Below are 18088 nucleotides of genomic sequence, written 5' to 3'. Positions count from 1 at the left end.
TAAGCTTATTTGTCCCATGTTCTATGGCATTCCCTATATACATGGGACAATTATGCGTAGAACGGCAGTATAGCTACCCTATAACAAAATCATCAAAACAAAAAAGTAAGTCGCTTCTGAACATGTTCAGCATGTATTGACAACGATCAGGCCCGTAGCGTGCGGTTGGTCGGGTCCCCCTGTGTTCTAGCGGTCGGATTTGTATTTATTGATAGCAAATTATTTAGGAAAAATAGTTGGAAAACGAGAAAAAATGATCCTGCACACCCACATCGCGAACCCGACACTAGACCAATGAGGTATATATAGGTGTGGCAGAACACACGGTTTGCTAGTATTGGCCTGGGACGGGACATGCGAAGACGGTCTTCTTTTTCCCTCCTGATATTGATGTTATTTAGCAGGAAAAAATACGCTTGCAAAATAATTTCAAGCAAATGTCGATGATAGTGCTGTGCCGATGCGGCATAGATTTCTGTCGATGAGATACAGATTTGTGTCGAAAATAAAAGAGATTGAACATGACATGAATTTTGTTATCGTTTGTCTGAGAATAATAAAATTGCACAAGCCGTGCATATTGTTTCTATGCATGTACATGCATCTAAGCAACATGTCAAATATATTTACTAAAACACCTAGGATATTACGATACTACCCAGACACTGTCCACTTCAAGAAAATGAAAATCGTCAAGAATGGTCCGGTTCGCCATAACAGGCCATTGCCGGTTCGCGGTGACATTTACTTTTTTCACTTTGCACGTCCCGTCCCAGATATTGGCAACCAAAAATATGCAAACAATCCAGAAGCACATCGGGTCGACGTCATAGCGTTCACACGATTCAATTGGAGCAGAACGAACGGTATGACGAAAGCAACTCGATTTATTCTGTGATCACTCACACCACTCATGTGAGATTCATCTTACGAATACCAAAGAGTTCTCTTCGCCATACCTGTATATACGACATTGACACTAGACTGGTTAGCGACCATTATTTACAACATCGAGCCATTTGTGCAGTGTCAGTGTAGCACCGAAACGAGGCCGTGACGAGACCGTGACGAAGGTAAGTAAGCTTGTAATCCAAACTTTACTCCAAGGTCTTTAATGTAGTTAACACAGTGATGTAATCAGGCATGTATTTCACAAGAAATCCTATTTAATCGTTCTATGCTAAGACAACTCGCAATGCGATGTTGAATAGCCCTGTACATTACTAAAAGCTAGCTGCAAAGTCTGCCGAAACGCAACTTGAAACGGAAAACTAGTGCTAGACACACTCATATCGGCATGAAGGTTTTCTGTAAGTTTATAACTGATTCTCTCTACACGAAAAAAATTGTTCCCAAAATCGTGAATAAAGTGCCATGAATTCTGGAACAATCATATTTTTACGTTACGAAAATAGGACCATGAACAAAACTCATGTGTTTTATAATTATGTTCCATTTTCATTCAGTAACGCCTACATAACGGATTTATTAGTTGAGATATTTGTTTCTGTTTTTCGATTTTCTGTACGTGAACTGGTTCAGAGTTTTATGAACATTAGTCGTAAAAGCAAAGGTTGAATCGTAAGTTTAATCATATCTTTTGGAACATTATTCCGAGTCCGACTACGCGACGTGAACTGAATCATGCTACACCTGGTCTGATCTGGTTTTCGTGGTTGTGAAGTTGTTCAAAAAATCAAAACATGTTTTCTCGTGAACTATTTCGTGAAACCCAGAATATTATTCATGAATCCTTCCAATCATCGTGACCTTATTCATGGTTCCAACTATATCAGTCACAATTCAACATCCTTGCTCTTGAAATAGTTCACAAAATATTATTAATGTATACGTGATTTCTAGAGAATTAATCACAGCTCACCATTCATGCTCATGAAATTGCACATATCCATGAAGTAATGTTTATGTATTCGTGAACTAGTTCATGATTCCTAGTATAAAAGTCACGACTTACCATTCGAGCTCGTACAATAGTTTACAAAATCGAAAAATATTCATGTATACGTGAGGAATTCTAAATAAATTCCTAGCGATTGACTATTCGCGCTCGTGAAATAGTTTACAAAATCATGAAATCAATCCTATTCATAGAAACGTGAACTGATTCGTGATTTTTAATATAATAGTCATATAATTGTCACACCTGACCATGTGTGCCCGTGAAATGGTTTACAAAATCATAAAATATCGCTCATGAAATAGTTCACAAAATCATAAAATATTATTCATGGATTCGTGAACTGGTTCATGACTCGTAGTAAATGATTCACGATCTATCTTGAGTGCGTGTGATATTTCGAAAACAACCGTAATCATTTTCAATCTCATGCAACTCTGCACATAGTCTTGAAATTTTCATGTGAACTATTTCACAAATTTTGGGTTTTGTCATTAAATATAGCTATGTCCAGCCTATAACGACTAGTGATAGGTGCGAGCAGCAGATATAAGAAAACTATTAGGACCTCGAACATCATTATTTAGCTCCAAAAATATCTTATAGAGCCACAAATAGTGTTCGTCATATAGTTCACAAAACAAGGTACCGCGAATCCATATTGTCACGTCACTACACGTGTCAAATTTGAACGTGAGTTCAAGAATAAAATATCACGATAACTTGCATATAAATTACGAAAAACGCAACTAAGATCCTGAAATCATGAACATAAATTACACTACTCGGAACTAAAATATTAAAAATTGCGGCCATAATCCAGAAATCATAAACACAAATCACTCTACTTGTAACTAGATTATCACGAAAACGTGATTAGAAATTACGGGAATCGTGACTGAGATCCTGAAATCATGAACATCGTTTTAGTTGATATACTACAAACCAGTGTATCCCCAAAGTATGAACAAGAGTCGTAACAAAAACTCAACATCTCCAGGGAACAACCACAGTAACTCAACCAAAAATTGCAATGTAACGCTATATACATTTTTGCGCAAACTAGTTTGTAAACACACACAGTTTCAAGAATACGGGATTTATTACCCATAATTTCAGGAACTTGATGACGATTTTCGTTAATCAGTCAGTTCACGAAATCGTGTTTTTTGTTCATGAATTTATGAACGGATTTTTTTCTGTGTAGAAAATCCATCCTCCTTTCTATTTTCATATCTTTCGATTTTCTTTGCCTTTAATTTGCCGAAAAAGCCTTCAAAGGCGATACAGTAGAACTTTGCCGCAATAGAAGTTTAGTAACATATTTGCCTATTGTTCGAGAGCGATTCGATGTTTAACCTGTGTTAGAAGCCGCGCCATTTCGTAATTTTGTCATACTAAGGGCGGATTTATTCACCCTCGCTTAAGGCTTATGCTAGGTATAAACGTACTAGTAAACATGGTTTAAAAGTTAAGCGAGGGTGAAGAAATCGGCCCTAAGAATCGTTTTTTAACGAGATGCGTGGCCAAAATATTGAGTGCAGTGGACCTTCCGTTAATTTCCATATCAATATTTCAGCAAGACTCAAATCCAATTCATTTATTAATTCATTCATTTGGCGTGACCCATAGCGATAGCTTAACATATATTTTCAATATATAAAACAGATAAAAAAGCATTTTTGATTATTCGTAGGATCTCGTGCACGTGACTTTCTATTGAGACCTTCTTTCGCGGTGAGGATACAGTTGTCCGCTCGTCTACTGCCTCTTTGGGATTATTTGCTTCTCTCATGTCTCACGTCGGGGTCTTCATAGTTAAAACTGTATTAGTGCCTACGGTCAGATGTTGTTTCTTGCTTCTTGCACTTGCGCATGAGCAACGTAAACTCGTCATCATTGTTAATAATGTCCTCGCCTATATTGCCAACAGGTAATAATAACAGTATCCCTATTCAACAAATTGGTGTTTCGAAGACAACCATTAACATGTTCACTATGCGATATAAGAAGTGCTAAATAGCTTAGTTATCGCGTAAAGTTTGTTTAAAATTGCTTTCAAAACGACAAAAAAATTGCTCGAATCTATCAATATGATCGGTACAATTTGTTTCAATTGCAGGAATAGAAAACAGTCGAAATATAAAAGACGCCAAGTGCACGTTGCCGCAACGCCTAACATGCTTTAGCATTCGTCATTTATCCAAAAACTGAGGTTTTGAATTTAGCTAGGAGAACTGCCTGTGTATAGCACCATACAAGAATATTTATAAAAATATTTACGCTACCAAATATTGGGGGCCCTTCAAATATTCTCAAACGCATACACACTTTCCGTGACTCATTTAATCAAATCAAGGGTAAAGCCAGGGTCGATATATGTAAACACTTTCAAATGGGTATTTGGAAACTTTTTTTTTGGATTTTATGAACGTTTGTCTTCATGATGTATTATTTTTTTTAGATAAGGCGGATGCACTATGAAAAACTACTATTGGTTTTGTGCCAGTATAAAACTGGCCAGGCAGAATGAAACATGCCAAATCCGGCCAAAAAATGTCGAGTCTTCGTAAAACCTCAAAAAGTCATTTTTGGGCGCTTCCATGTGGATTTGTCCATTTACAGACTCAGATATGACGTTGAAATTAATATTTTTCCACATCCACAGATTGCTCGCTAAACAATGTTTTCTGGTTGGTTGGCTAAGATTCGATGCATTCCAAACGTTGTATACGTAGTGTAGTAAACGTTTGATTGTTAAAAATAAATCGAAGCTTGAATCAAAATGTTGGATTGACGTTTGAACTGGTTCAATAGTCATGCAGTACCTCGTTCTATGCTGCTCTGACGCTCTTTAAACGTGTTGATCACATGGGATAAGGTGCAATGTGCGATTCCGAGCTGCTACAGATCTATTGTTATCCCCACGGATGATTTTATATTCATAAGTGCGGGGCCCCCAAAATCCTGGCACCCCTGGCCCTGGTTCAGTGTGCCCATGCGTAAAGACGGTACTGTTTCAAGTTCCATTGAGGGGTTACATACCTTTTTGTGAGAAAAGTGTCATGAAAGTTTGAATTTACATAAAGGCATAAAGAAATGATTTCATTTCATCAAACTTATAGTATTTTGGTAGTATATTTTTCAATGAAATAAACAAGCCGAAGTTTATAAAAATATATTGATAATTGACGGAATAATAGCTTTTTCCCTGAAACCCTTTTTTATTTAATGCATAAAAAGGAATCGTCAAGGTACGAGAAAAATTTATTACGATATCAATTGAAAAAAATGAAGAAAATCGGTTCAATGGTTTTTTGGCAATCGTTATCAAGGCAAAACCACTTTTGGAAAACCACATTTCGAGATAATCGAGTATAAAATATCAAATTATTACTGCTCTTGGTAGACGAAGCGCGCTTGGAAACCCCGTAACTTTCGATCTATTTCTCGGATCTCTATAGAAATTTGGGCAAATATTCTCCTTTCAGATAGAGTAATAAAAAAAATCGAATTTTTGAAAAATAAAAATATATGTAACCCCTTAAAGCTAACAATCCGAGATGAAAAATAAGAAATACTTTCCTTGTCCTAAAATACTTAATGCTATCATAACTATTAATCAATAGTTCGTGTTATTATCACGGATAATGAATAATAATACTTTTTTTCTAATATCCCAGGTTACGGTAAAGTTGATGATGGCCCGCAATAGTGACTCTCAGGCCAAGTTCTCGCTTACTGGGACAATTGTAATTCCCAAACATTGTTCCTCGAATAGTCTAAGTGGGATTGAAAGCCATCAGTCTGCAACCTACGAAGTATACCATACTTACGCAACGCAACAAATAAATGGTTAATTCTGTGGTGTTGCTGTAATTGTTGTTTGAAGCTTATCCTACATACACAATTCCGCTCAGCAATTTCCCAACAGCTGTGTAGTCAGCAAATTAAGAAACTGATATCTCAGTAAAGTGAGATCACAACTGTTGAGATTTCGGCAAAAGATGCGAAAAAAGCTGAGGTTCGGCAGAAAAAATTAGGTGTGTACAAAAATTAAACCGGAAAAAGTACAAACAAGATCATATAAGCAACAACAACATGGCCAATTTTCCTAACTAAATTTGCTGAGAATCTTTGATTATATTTGATTTTATTTTTAGATGAATTTTACTTACTGGTAGTTTTTATTACTATGCGTATTGGCGCGATTATTTTCAAAAACGCATTTAAAGCAACTGGAAGTATGTGAATATGATCTCGGAGTAATAGAACAAAATAAAATCCAGATTTATCAACCGGTCCCACCAGCAACCTCAACCGATGACAGCTCCCTGCAATACATGGACGCGTTTTAAATCGGTTTTTAGTCCCGCATATATGTATATACAATATACAACCGATTACTCACAATACGCATGTCCAGTATGTAACATGATGTGTTCTTATAACTTCGTCATCAAGAGCAGACAAAGATGACATCGGAAAAGAAACCCCTGCGCACAAAAAAACAGAACAGCGACAAACCACCCGAAAGCCGAGTGGTATAAAAAAATATCATCCAAACAATCCACCCCCTTCTTGAAACATTAAACGTGCATTAGGTACTCGTTCGTTCGCGTGCGCTTGGATTAGACGGAAACCTCCTCGCTTTTTCTCTGTTGTTGGTTAGTGATGATGGTGGAGGTGGTGGTAGTAATGATGATGATGATGATTTTTTCAAACAACATAAAACTGTTATACGCATGCAGCAGAAAACCAGTTGAAAGCGAAATATGTTGTATGAACAGGAGCCGCGTTGTGGGTGGTGGGTAACTGACGGCTGCGGATGTTTGACAATGATGGCACAATGATGATGAATTTTCCTCCATCTCTGTAATTTATGCTGCCAATGAATGCACGCCGCGGTTCGTTCCCGTTGAAGCGATATGGTGGAATTGCTGAACCGTGGTGACTCGATTGAGAGTGAACGAGAGAAAGGCCCGCTTGTAGAGAGGGAGCTGCAGAGTACGGTTTTTGTGAAATAGTTTTACAAGAAGCAAACATTTCATCAAACACAATTCAATCGTGCGCTCAGTTTGTCGATAGGCGATCGCGAGGTGGAAAGTGCTGTTGTGGTACCGCATTTTTTCAAAGATGTCCCCAAAGAATTAAATAGCGTTCATACGCGTTTTGAATCGTCGTTCGACGGCATGTGTACCACTGATGAAATGGTTAACGAATTTGTGAATTGTGATATTGGACTATCCCGCGATGTGTCGAAAAGACGTACTTTAATGTTTCCATAGTGAACGTGATTGGACATTTCAACAAGTGAGGGATCTTAGCTTTAATCATATTGTTGATCGCGGTAAGTCAATTCCAAGTTTTTTCATCAAGTCAAAATTTCATGTTTATACTACGCTTATATTTGCATAAAAATATTTTTTAAAAAGTGTTTAATGTGCAGGCGTATGCGTGCATGCGATATCTGCTGTAAACTAATAAAAGAATCAAACGAAGATCAAATAATATTTCATGTAGCACATATGAAATAAATATAAAATTGAGTATCAAAGCAACTGAAAAGGAAAAGTCTACTACTTATAAACTTTTTTTTTTCGAGAAAACTATATGACAAAACGACTTACAATTAACGAATTCAGAGCAACACGCTGGTGAGATCGTTTTGTGTTGTTTTTCAATGTTTATATATTTTACCTTATTTTACGTGTTAGAACCAAAAAAAAATTTTTTTTCATTCTGGAAGTGTGAATATATTGCACATATCCAATTGATACGTGGAAGTATTCGCACGGGGCTTATTGCATATGAAGGCGGCTTCAGAATGTACGTGTATAGACAGGCATTCTTGAAATGGGTCGTTAGATGTACAGTACAACTATCGCTTTTCTTTTCCAGGGCTAATCATGTGTACATCTTTGGATAATACAAAATGTATCAATAAATAGATACAGAAAAGTTTCTTCCACAAAAGCACTCGGCAGTCAGCGGCATGTGGCCCACTGAACGAGCAGCAGCTGATGCCCTAAGACGATTAAGCTAGTTTTTCACATCATTTGGACAATTTTTGACCCCCGCCCACTTCGCTTGAAATTTTTTAAAATTGGTACTATGGGAAAATATGGAGGAAAAATACATTAAATGCTATAACTTTTGAAGTAGCAATCAGAAAATTATAATTTATACCTATTTTGAAAGGAAATAATCTTAGTATTTGAATGGAGATATTTTTGTTTCTAGAAAAATACAGGAAAGTGGGGTACTGGGTCATTTTGGTCCCAAAATCCCCTATTTTTAATGACTTTTCTGCTCCGTGATGCAAATCATACATATTTTGTAGTTTTTCTAATGTGAAAAAATCTCAAAAATCGATCGGAGCCTTCTTGACCTTTATCCGAATACGAGAAGTTGGGGTTAAATGGCCTTTTGTCATTCATATTAAATTTCATCTTTTTCTCGTGAATATATCTCTATTATTCTTCACTCAATTTTCATAAACTATACCTTGTTGAACATGGAAAATCCTTAGAATTATAACAAAAATAGATTCGTTACCGGTAAAATTCAGGAACATCAAATTATCTGACATATAGTGTCGATTTCACATTTTTATCATAAAATCGCACATATTAACTCCATTTAACAACAAAATTCTTATTTAATTTACTACTTTTAGTGTAAAATCTGCTTAGGGATCACATAAGAAGTTTCATTCCTGGAAAAATAGGGAAAGTTGAGGTATTAGGACAAATAATGAAAAAGATATCTCATCTTGTAGAGTAAATATCAAAAAGTTTGATGTTTCTGAATTTTACCTCTAACGTTTTTATTTTCGTTTTATTCCTCACAATTTTACACGTTCAACAAGTTACATTTCATGAAAATTGATTGAAGAATAATAGAGATATATGCATGAGAAAATGATAAAATTTAACATAAATGACAAAAAGCCCTATAACCCCAACTTCTCGTATTCGGACTAAGATCAAAAGGGTTTCGTTCGATTTCTGAGATTTTTTCACATTAGAAAAACTACAAAATATGTATGATTTGCATCACGGAGCAGAAAAATCATTAAAAATATGGGATTTTGAGGCCAAAATAACCTAGTACCCCACTTTCCCGTATTTTTCTAGTAACAAAAATATCTTCATTCAATTACTAAGATTATTTGCTTTCAAAATAGGTATAAATTGTAATTTTCTGATTGCTACTTCAAAAGTTATAGCATTTAATGTATTTTGCCTCCATATTTTCCCATAGTACCAATTTCAAAAAAATTCAAGCGATGTGGGCGGGGGTCTAAAATTGTCCAAATGATGTGAAATTTGGCATCTGAGCTTACTTTGACATTTGTCACAATATGAGAGGGGGGGCCTTTAAGAATTCAAAAAAAAAATTTTTGCAATGCCCTAAAACCCCTTAAGTTTGGAGTTACGTCATTGATAAAATTTATATTTTTTGTGTGTAGATATGTTTGCACTTTCGTCCGACATGAAACAAATATTTACCAAGCTTCTCTCTAGATTTTACCATGTACTTTGATGTAATGCCTTGAACAATAGTACTTGAATACCACTAATTTCGAAACATTGTATTTTAATTTTGTGTTTGATTGTATTGTTTAGTTTACATTACATTTCTGATTCAATATATTGAGTGTTCAGCCACAAGTGGTGACTTTTCATCCGTATTGCTTACATGATTCAGTTAATTATTAAATAATGATATACATAATCAATTAAGATTTTTGCAATACGAAGTTTTAAGCTTACTTGTCATGAGAATAAAGTAGCTAGAAAAATCGTAAAAACTAACTTATAAACTATAAAGAGAGCTAATCGTTGCAATTGATGATTGTAATGATTTTTGTCGCAAATTGTTTATAATACTGTTCGTCATGTTTGCGAGTCTGTGCAATTCATTTGTGCTAAACCAAGGAGGATGCTTCAAAATCATTTTCAGAATTTTGTTCTGAATACTTTGAAGCGTTTTCTTCCTAGTAGCACAACAACTTGCCCAAATTGTCAATGCATATAGCATTGCCGGTCGAAATATTTGTTTATAAATTAATAGTTTGTTCTTTAGGCACAGCCTAGAATTTCTGTTCATAAGAAACATTTTATGTGTTTGTTGCATTTTGCTTATATTCTATCAATTATCGGGCGCTATAACCTACGAAATCGCATTATTTCGATCATTAACGATTTTTTACAGCCGGTCAAAGTAAAAACAATCATGCGAAAAAACGATACTTTAATTTCAAGTGGCCGCCACTTTGTTTATATATCGAATTTTTTCATGTTTTTAGGTTGGGGTGCCTCTATGGAATGCAATCTTTAAGATTGTTTAGGTTTGCTGCTTGTAGATGAAGAATTGCTACCTGTATCGTGCCCGCAGATGAGGTCGGTTTTCAAAATACCTTTTGCTGGAGCCGCCATTTTTGACACCTTACACTCGAAATTTTTTACTTTATAGATGAAACCTTAATAAACATTTTGCAGAATAGCGCACATGTCTAAGTCATTTTACTTCTTCAAAAAAAATTATCAAACATTAGGTACTTTTTGCACAATTATATAAGAGGGCCCCCTTAAAAGCAAACTTGTTATCGCAAATCAAACCCAAGTATTTAACTTGATCCATCTTGAATTCGAACCAATACATTAAATAGTATGGTTATTTATTTTAAGAGAAGAAACTCGCGGCCTTTGCTGAAACACAATCAATTGTGTTTTTGCCGCATTAATAGAAATTTTCCATTTATTTAGGTAAACATTGAAAATATTTAAGCTTCGTTTCAGTCGACTGTGGATAACTTTCAGGCTCTTGCGTGGGACAGAGATGCTAGATCATCACATAAAAGTGACTTTTTACAGCCTGTGGGTAGATTTAGACGATCAGGTGTAAAAATTTTATATAGGATTGGAGCTTGACCCTTGAGGGACGCCTGCTTTAACGGGTAGCATATTAGCAATTTATCGAAACATTGTATGGTTTATATATCTTCAGGAAAATGTGTATATTATTTTAATGATTGCAACAATACTATGTTGTTCAAAATATCAGACTTTTGTGTGTAATGTTTTAGCATGATCAAATGGTGGCCAAATTTATTCTTATTCTAATTATACCACAGTGTATATTGATTTAACAGTTGTCATTGGTTACAACTTTGATCAACCCAACATTTCGACCATACAAAACGATTTTGATAACTGTGTTATTAATAATAATGAAAACATGACGATTTGCGCATACCTCCGCGGAAGAGCTCAGAAGTAAACTCGCATTTAAATATTTAATAATTTTGAAGCTTCCAACTTGAATTTAATGTCGCTTTTTAAACAATATCCTTCAATTCATCCGCAATTATTTTTTGTTAAAAATCCCGAAATAAGTTTCTTCGTGAGATCGTAAATTTACTGTTGATCTGTTAAATTAGCACAGCACTTTTTAAGTTCATTCTGTGGTCCCAAATGATTCAAAAATTTGGCGACAATTTGTAGCACCCCGATTTTCGAATCGTGCTTAAAATTTGTATGAAAATTAGTATGGGAAAACCTACTTTTTTGCCTCTTCGTTGTTTTACTCAAATTGAAAAAAAATCAATCCAGTAAAAAGTTTGTCCAGTATGCGGTTAACACCTGTCGAAACAGTAACTAGATTTTTTATATAATTTATATATATATATATATATATATATATATATATATATATATATATATATATATATATATATATATATATATATATATATATATATATATATATATATATATATATATATATATATATATATATATATATATATATATATATATATATATATATATATATATATATATATATATATATATATATATATATATATATATATATATATATATATATATTAATTCCTTCCAAAAAATTTTTCTTGCATTCTTTAGCTAAAAATAATTGACACGTATTTTTTGTGTTGGCTGAATACGATATTTTTTTAAGTTATTAGTTTTTGAACATTTGAATTTTATAAAATTGAACATTTTACAATCACTGATAACTCGGAAACGACTCGATATATAGATAAAAAAGTTGCGTTTTCAAATGAGCTTACCGAAAAAAATTTACATTTTTTTGTTATATAACTTATAAAATCTGCAATTATTAGAAATAAATTCAATTTTAATTAAAGTTGGACCAATTTTCTTAAAATATTAAGAATAATGTTAAAAAGATTGTTTAAAAATTTGTGAGTGGATATCAAAATACTATGCGAGATATTACAATTAAAAACTTAAAGCAACGCAATTTTACACTAAACGCACGGTGATAGGCCTGTTATAATTGAAATATCTCGTAAAATACTTCTAGTTCCAATCTGAAAGCTTCACACCATCTTCTTAATATAATTATGTTATCAAAAAATAACATTTGGATACCACCAAAAAATCTTAAATCTTTCACGTCAACTTTTCCGCATTGTTTTTTTTGCGGTTAGTGTAAAATTACCTTGTTTTAAGCTTATAATTGTAATATCTCGCAAAATATTTTGATATCCACTCCTAATTTTTTTACACAATCTTGTTAACATAATTCTTAATATTTAAAGAAAAAAATAAGTAAAGAAATGTCCAGCATTAAAAAAATTCAATCTGTTTCTAATAATTGCAGATTTTATAAGATGTATAACGAAAAAATTGTAATTTTTTTCTGTAAGCTCATTCAAAAGCGCAAGTTTTGTTTTTTAATATTTTTTCCATATATTGAATCGTTTCCGAGTTATCAATGATTAAAAAATATTCAACTTTATGAACGTTATTTTATAAATTTCAAAGACTAATAACATGAAAAAATATCATGTTCAGCCAAAACAAAACATACGTCTCAATTATTTTTAGCTAAAAAATGCAAGAAAAAAATTTGGAATGAATTAAAATGTGGAATGAGTGATGACCCATAAATGATAATATGATTTTCAAGTAGTGTCAAAATAATTGCTGATTGTTCCCCCCAAAAACTAACGTTTTAATTTTAAATATTGGGATATTTTGTTTGGATGGACAATCCCACTTTTTGGTCAAATGTTTCGCGTGACAATGCGTCCCGTGAAATGTCCCGTATTAGTTTACAACCGTAAAAATGCAGTAATTTTAATAGAGAATTTTTTATCATAAATTGTATTGATTATCTTGAAGTTTGAGTTACTCAATTAGACCAACTAGATTATTTAAAATGAGTGATTCTTAAATTACATTGATTGGCAGTTCTAACATGCTTCGAATATGTACGTAAATTGTTCATCAACGGCAATGATCTCATCGCTGCCAACAAGATAGTTCTAAGCAATTCGTTTAAGTATCCTGTGCGAAAAAATATATTCTTGAATACATTGAATGAAAACTACTCTCAAAACGACGATAGATCGGTTGAACTTTGGAAGTATTCTGAAATTAATGACATTGCAGTAAGTAAATTGAAAAAAACAATTGTCCCTTTCTCATTTCTCCAAACTATTATTCCATAGCTTGTTATATTCAATCCAATTGTGGAAATGTCTAGTACATTCTTAGTACACCTGAAACACTTGAAACACAAAATATTTACCATACTTAATAAGCTTAATCAGCATTAGTCCAATGGTGTTTCATTGCTAACTTATTTTGACAGGCGAGGGTGGGTGGGTGAACGTGATGAAAAAGAAACAACTCAGAGACACCACACCGGCTTATTTTGGTATGCCTGGCGGGTGAAGGCGATGGGAATAAGAGAGTTATGGGTATGTAAGTGGTGGAATGGTCGGTAGCCTGACGGTGGGGAGCGGTTGATGGAGTGGGATCTGAGGCGGTTTAAGGTTGCACAGAGAATGCGTAAAATTCGCAAACGAAAAAAGCAGTTTTTTTCCACACCGTATGTCAGATCTTCATAAAAATCAATCAGCGTATGTAGAATGTTGTTACTGTACTGCTGATTGATTGTTATGAAGATCTGACATACGGTGTGGAAAAAAACTGCTTTTTTCGTTTGCGAATTTTACGCATTCTCTGTGCAACCTTAAGGGGTTGTACTCTTGAGTTTGTACGATATGTGAGGGAGTAACACCTTGCCCAACACCTCTGTTAAAATCCAGAATATCTATTTAAGTCAGGCTTAGATTAGGTTGACGAACTAAAAGTCAGATCGGGATGAAATTTAATAGCAGCTAATTGCATTGCATTAATCATTTCAAATTTGAAAGATGGAGGAAATCGGTAAGAATTTTCTGAGGAATATGTGTGAAATTAACTCTGAACATTGGCAAGTTCTCCGGGACATATAGACAGTCCTAGGTGGCCAATGTGATCAAAGCGACTACGGGCTTGTAAATCTAAGTAATTTAACACTCATTTTAAGAAGCTTTGCATCATCTAGATCGGCGATTCTCAACTAGGGGTTCGTGAAGCAGTTTCTGGGTGTCCACGAAGAAAAATATGTTTTTCGGATGCATATAGAAATTTCAAGCTTTTTGTTAAGCGGTTATATACAAAGTTGCGGAAAAAAGAGAGCTAAGTTCGTGATTTTTTTAAAGTATTTTACGCATTTTTTAATAAGCGAAAGACTGTTCGTTGGTACCACTTTCGAAGATAGAAAAAACAATTTGAATTAAAAAAATATATTCAAGGTTTTCGGAGTTATGACCCATCCCCCGAAGCATGTTTTTTTGGCAGAGGTTTGAGGTAAACGCTCTCCAAGCCGAACCACTCAACTGAAATCCAAAAACTAAAAAGGTTATTGAAGAAAAATGTATTGTGGTGTACTTGAACGGATCGGTTTCCCAATAGAAAAAGTTTTTCTTGCAAAAAACATGTTGACCAAAAAATTGAGTGTTGTGATGTTAAAAATTTCAAACAAAAATTCATTGCAAGGGATCGAAATTTTAACAATTCAAAAAAAAGTTTATGAAAATCTGATAGTTTTTAAGATATCACGTTCACCACAACGGTACTTTTCAAAAAACTTCATTCCGAAATAATTGCGTTTGAAGTTTTGTTTTAACTTCATTCGTGGAAGAACCAGCGCGCTGCAAACGGCTATAATTTAAAATGTAGTGCTCCCATCTGGATGAAATTTCACACAGATATTTTCAAAAGTATGTACTTTCAGAATATTCAATAATTTTTTTTTCAATTTTTTGAATTCCAACTTTGTATATAACACCTTAATTGATTGAAAATAATATATTAAAAACATGCAAAATCGATATTAAATTGTAGAGGGTCCGCAACAACCTAGGTTAATTTTGAAAGGGTCCTTCGTTCTCAAAAGGTTGAGAACCGCTGATCCAGATATCATGCTGGTATCAGTTTTAGAGCTTCCATTTCCCGACGGTTTTCAGCTTCCCGGGATTCGGGAAATAAATATGAAATTTCCCGGGAAATCCCGGGATCCCGGGAATATGGAAAAAAATAAAAAAGTGGATCATTTTTTTGAAAACAAAAGGTAAAATTGAAAAGTTTTCATACTCGTTTGATTGCATGTATATCTGTCTTAAAAGCAGTTGTCAGAAGATGCCGATTGGGTGTAGTATACATCACTGAATCATTTGATAACTCGTCATTCAGTTTGAATAACATCAGCTTCTATTAAAGATGTTTCTTGGGTATATGTACAACTTAAATTTGGTAATTAGGATTATAATTGGGACAATATACTAAACGCATCTGCTGGAGTTACTGTCCAAAATTGGAATGCGTATCAGAACATTTCGATGGAATGTTAACTTAATGCAAACCACCTTCTTTGGTAATCTTGAATGAAATGATTGAGCTGCTTCAGGGTAGTGTGCAATTATTTTCGATAAAATTAGAAAACATGAATCCTTTTCCGTCACATTAAGATCAGCTTCATTGCGAATTAAGTATGAATCAAAATCAAGCAGATAATGGACGAAATGTGCTGCGATGGGCGAAGTCTACCATCGATTTCCTGTTACGAGCGAGTATCTGTCAGAATCTGAATTTCTTGATTTTAAGGTCCTTCACAAATCCAGCGTGCGTCTTTGAAAGCGACTTTCAAAGAGTTTGAACGCGAATGATATGACATGACATGACGGATACAGCATTCTGTATTACTTTTTTATACATCCAAAAATTTAAATATCCGGGCATGCAAAATTCACGATAAAGCAGATATTACAGTTCCGGTAAAATAAATTATACGAAGTATGCATTCGATGATCCGACCAAATATTGTTGCAGATGCTCTAGAAACATTTCTTATTTTAAATAGCGTTTGAGTTAAGCACAATACCTCTACAAACAATTTTTAACACAAACGGTGATTGATTTTTTAAGAAAGTAACACTATTTCCATAACTAAGTTGTGTTTGCAGGCCCTTTCATTTAAGATCTAACTATTAAAATAAACTGTTAAAAGAACGGTTAAAAAATCTGATTAGTCGGCTCATCGTTTGAAGAGATATTTTGCGCTCCGCTAACGCTACTGTAAGGAAATGCTTCGGAACAACGGCCGGAAAATTCATCCATTTTTGCATGAAAATACGCACATTCTTTAGCAGTGGCTTGAGTAAGCCTTGGACTTGAAAAAATCACAAAAAAACATCTTGGAGCTTAAGCTATATATTCCATTGATCTGAAAATCAGTTGAAAAAGCATAATTTGCAATCACTACGCACCCCAAATGTTTACCGGTCAAAATATTTCCTACAGAATTTCATTTGCAGAACCTAAGCCTTTTGGAATAAATTAAAAATCTTTTTCCCGGGATTCCCGAATCCCGGGAATGAGAAAACATAATTTCCCGGGAATCGAGAATCCCGGGAAATCCAAAAATCCCGGGATTCCCGGGAAATAAATTCCCGGGATGGAAGCTCTAATCAGTTTATATGGGGATATACTGTATAACCGTACTTCTCAACAAGTAACTGCGGAACCGGATGTCGGATCACAATTAAATCCAATGGCAACCTGTGCCTTTCATTTGGAACTAAGTTTGAGAAAATCGGTTCGGTCATCTCCGAGCAAGCGATTTGTGATTGTTGGTGACATACATACACATAAACACATACGCACACACACACTTTTGCTGAGCTCAACAAAGTGAGTTGAATGGTATAAGAATTTCGGCCCTCCGAGCCTCTGTTAAAGAGACGATTTTCAGAACGATTGCATAACCTTTCTATAGGAGAGAGGCAAAATATATAGGGCATTCACGTGTGATCGAATACTTTTACTAAATTCCGGAACAAATGCTTCGTTCAAATGAAATTCGGTAGCAATCAATGTGAATACTATACCCTTCATTTAAGACTAAGATTGTAAGAATCGATTCAGCAATATATGAGAAACAGGTGTGACTCTAATTTCGGAACTTGGCCAATTCTTCGGATCATCCAGAATCCTTAATGGTTCTCAAAGTGGTCACAGATACTTTGATTTGCAATTACTGATCAGGACCAACAATTTTAAGTAATTTAAAACTCATTTAAATTGGTGTTGCATCATTTAGATATAATGATTAAACCGGTTTATATGGAAATTTCGCATGTGACTGCATACTTCAACCCGTATCATAAGAATCAGAACTCCGATTCCAATGGAATTTAACAGTAGTTAATGAGGATGCTGTAGCTTTTAAGAAGAGAGAAAATCGAGTCAGACATTTCTAAGAAACAGATGTAAATGCAATTCATAAACTTTGAAACATTCACGAAGCTTCCGATTCCACCGAAGGTGTCCGAAGTGGTCAACGTGCGTTTGACTGGGCATCAGTAGGCTGAAACTATAAATCCGAACAATTTAGAACACATTTTATAAAGTTTTGCATCTCTTAGATAATATGCTGATTTTGATTTATATGGAAATTTCATGCGTGACCGCACTCTTCAACCCACAATTCCGAAACCGCCAGTCGGAGTTCAATGAAATTCAATAGCAGTCTATAGGAACGTTGTACATTTCGTATGAGACTAAGTTTGAGAAAATCGGTTCGGGCATCTCCGAATAACCGATGTGCATTTGTTGATCACATACACACACTACCAGACAAAAGTTTAAGTTCACCCTGCAATGTTGATGTAATATTCAGAAAACTTCTTCATTTATTGTTATTAATTATTAATATTTATAATTATTTTTCGATTCATTTCTCTATGATAGACACATAAAATATGTTTTTTTTTATTTT

At 34.3% G+C, this 18088-nt stretch overlaps 1 protein-coding gene across 2 annotated transcripts in view; it reads left to right on the top strand.

Moving 5' to 3' along the window:
• Nucleotides 1–18088, top strand: part of LOC131682483 (uncharacterized) — a 182140-nt gene that overhangs the window by 149639 nt on the left and 14413 nt on the right. The window contains exon 1 of one of the 2 annotated variants that reach the window (XM_058963976.1): nucleotides 6996–7268. The exons of the other annotated variant lie outside the window; for it this stretch is intronic. The gene's annotated coding sequence lies outside the window, so the exon portion shown is untranslated. Of the gene's footprint in view, nucleotides 1–6995; nucleotides 7269–18088 lie in introns of those variants that run through there. 2 annotated transcript variants of the gene reach the window in all.

The sequence above is a fragment of the Topomyia yanbarensis genome, chromosome 2 (assembly GCF_030247195.1).
Source record: "Topomyia yanbarensis strain Yona2022 chromosome 2, ASM3024719v1, whole genome shotgun sequence".
In the NCBI taxonomy this organism is placed as follows: Eukaryota; Metazoa; Arthropoda; class Insecta; order Diptera; family Culicidae; genus Topomyia; species Topomyia yanbarensis.
The sequence above is the reverse complement of the archived record's forward strand: the minus strand, read 5'-3'. Positions and strand labels throughout refer to the sequence as shown.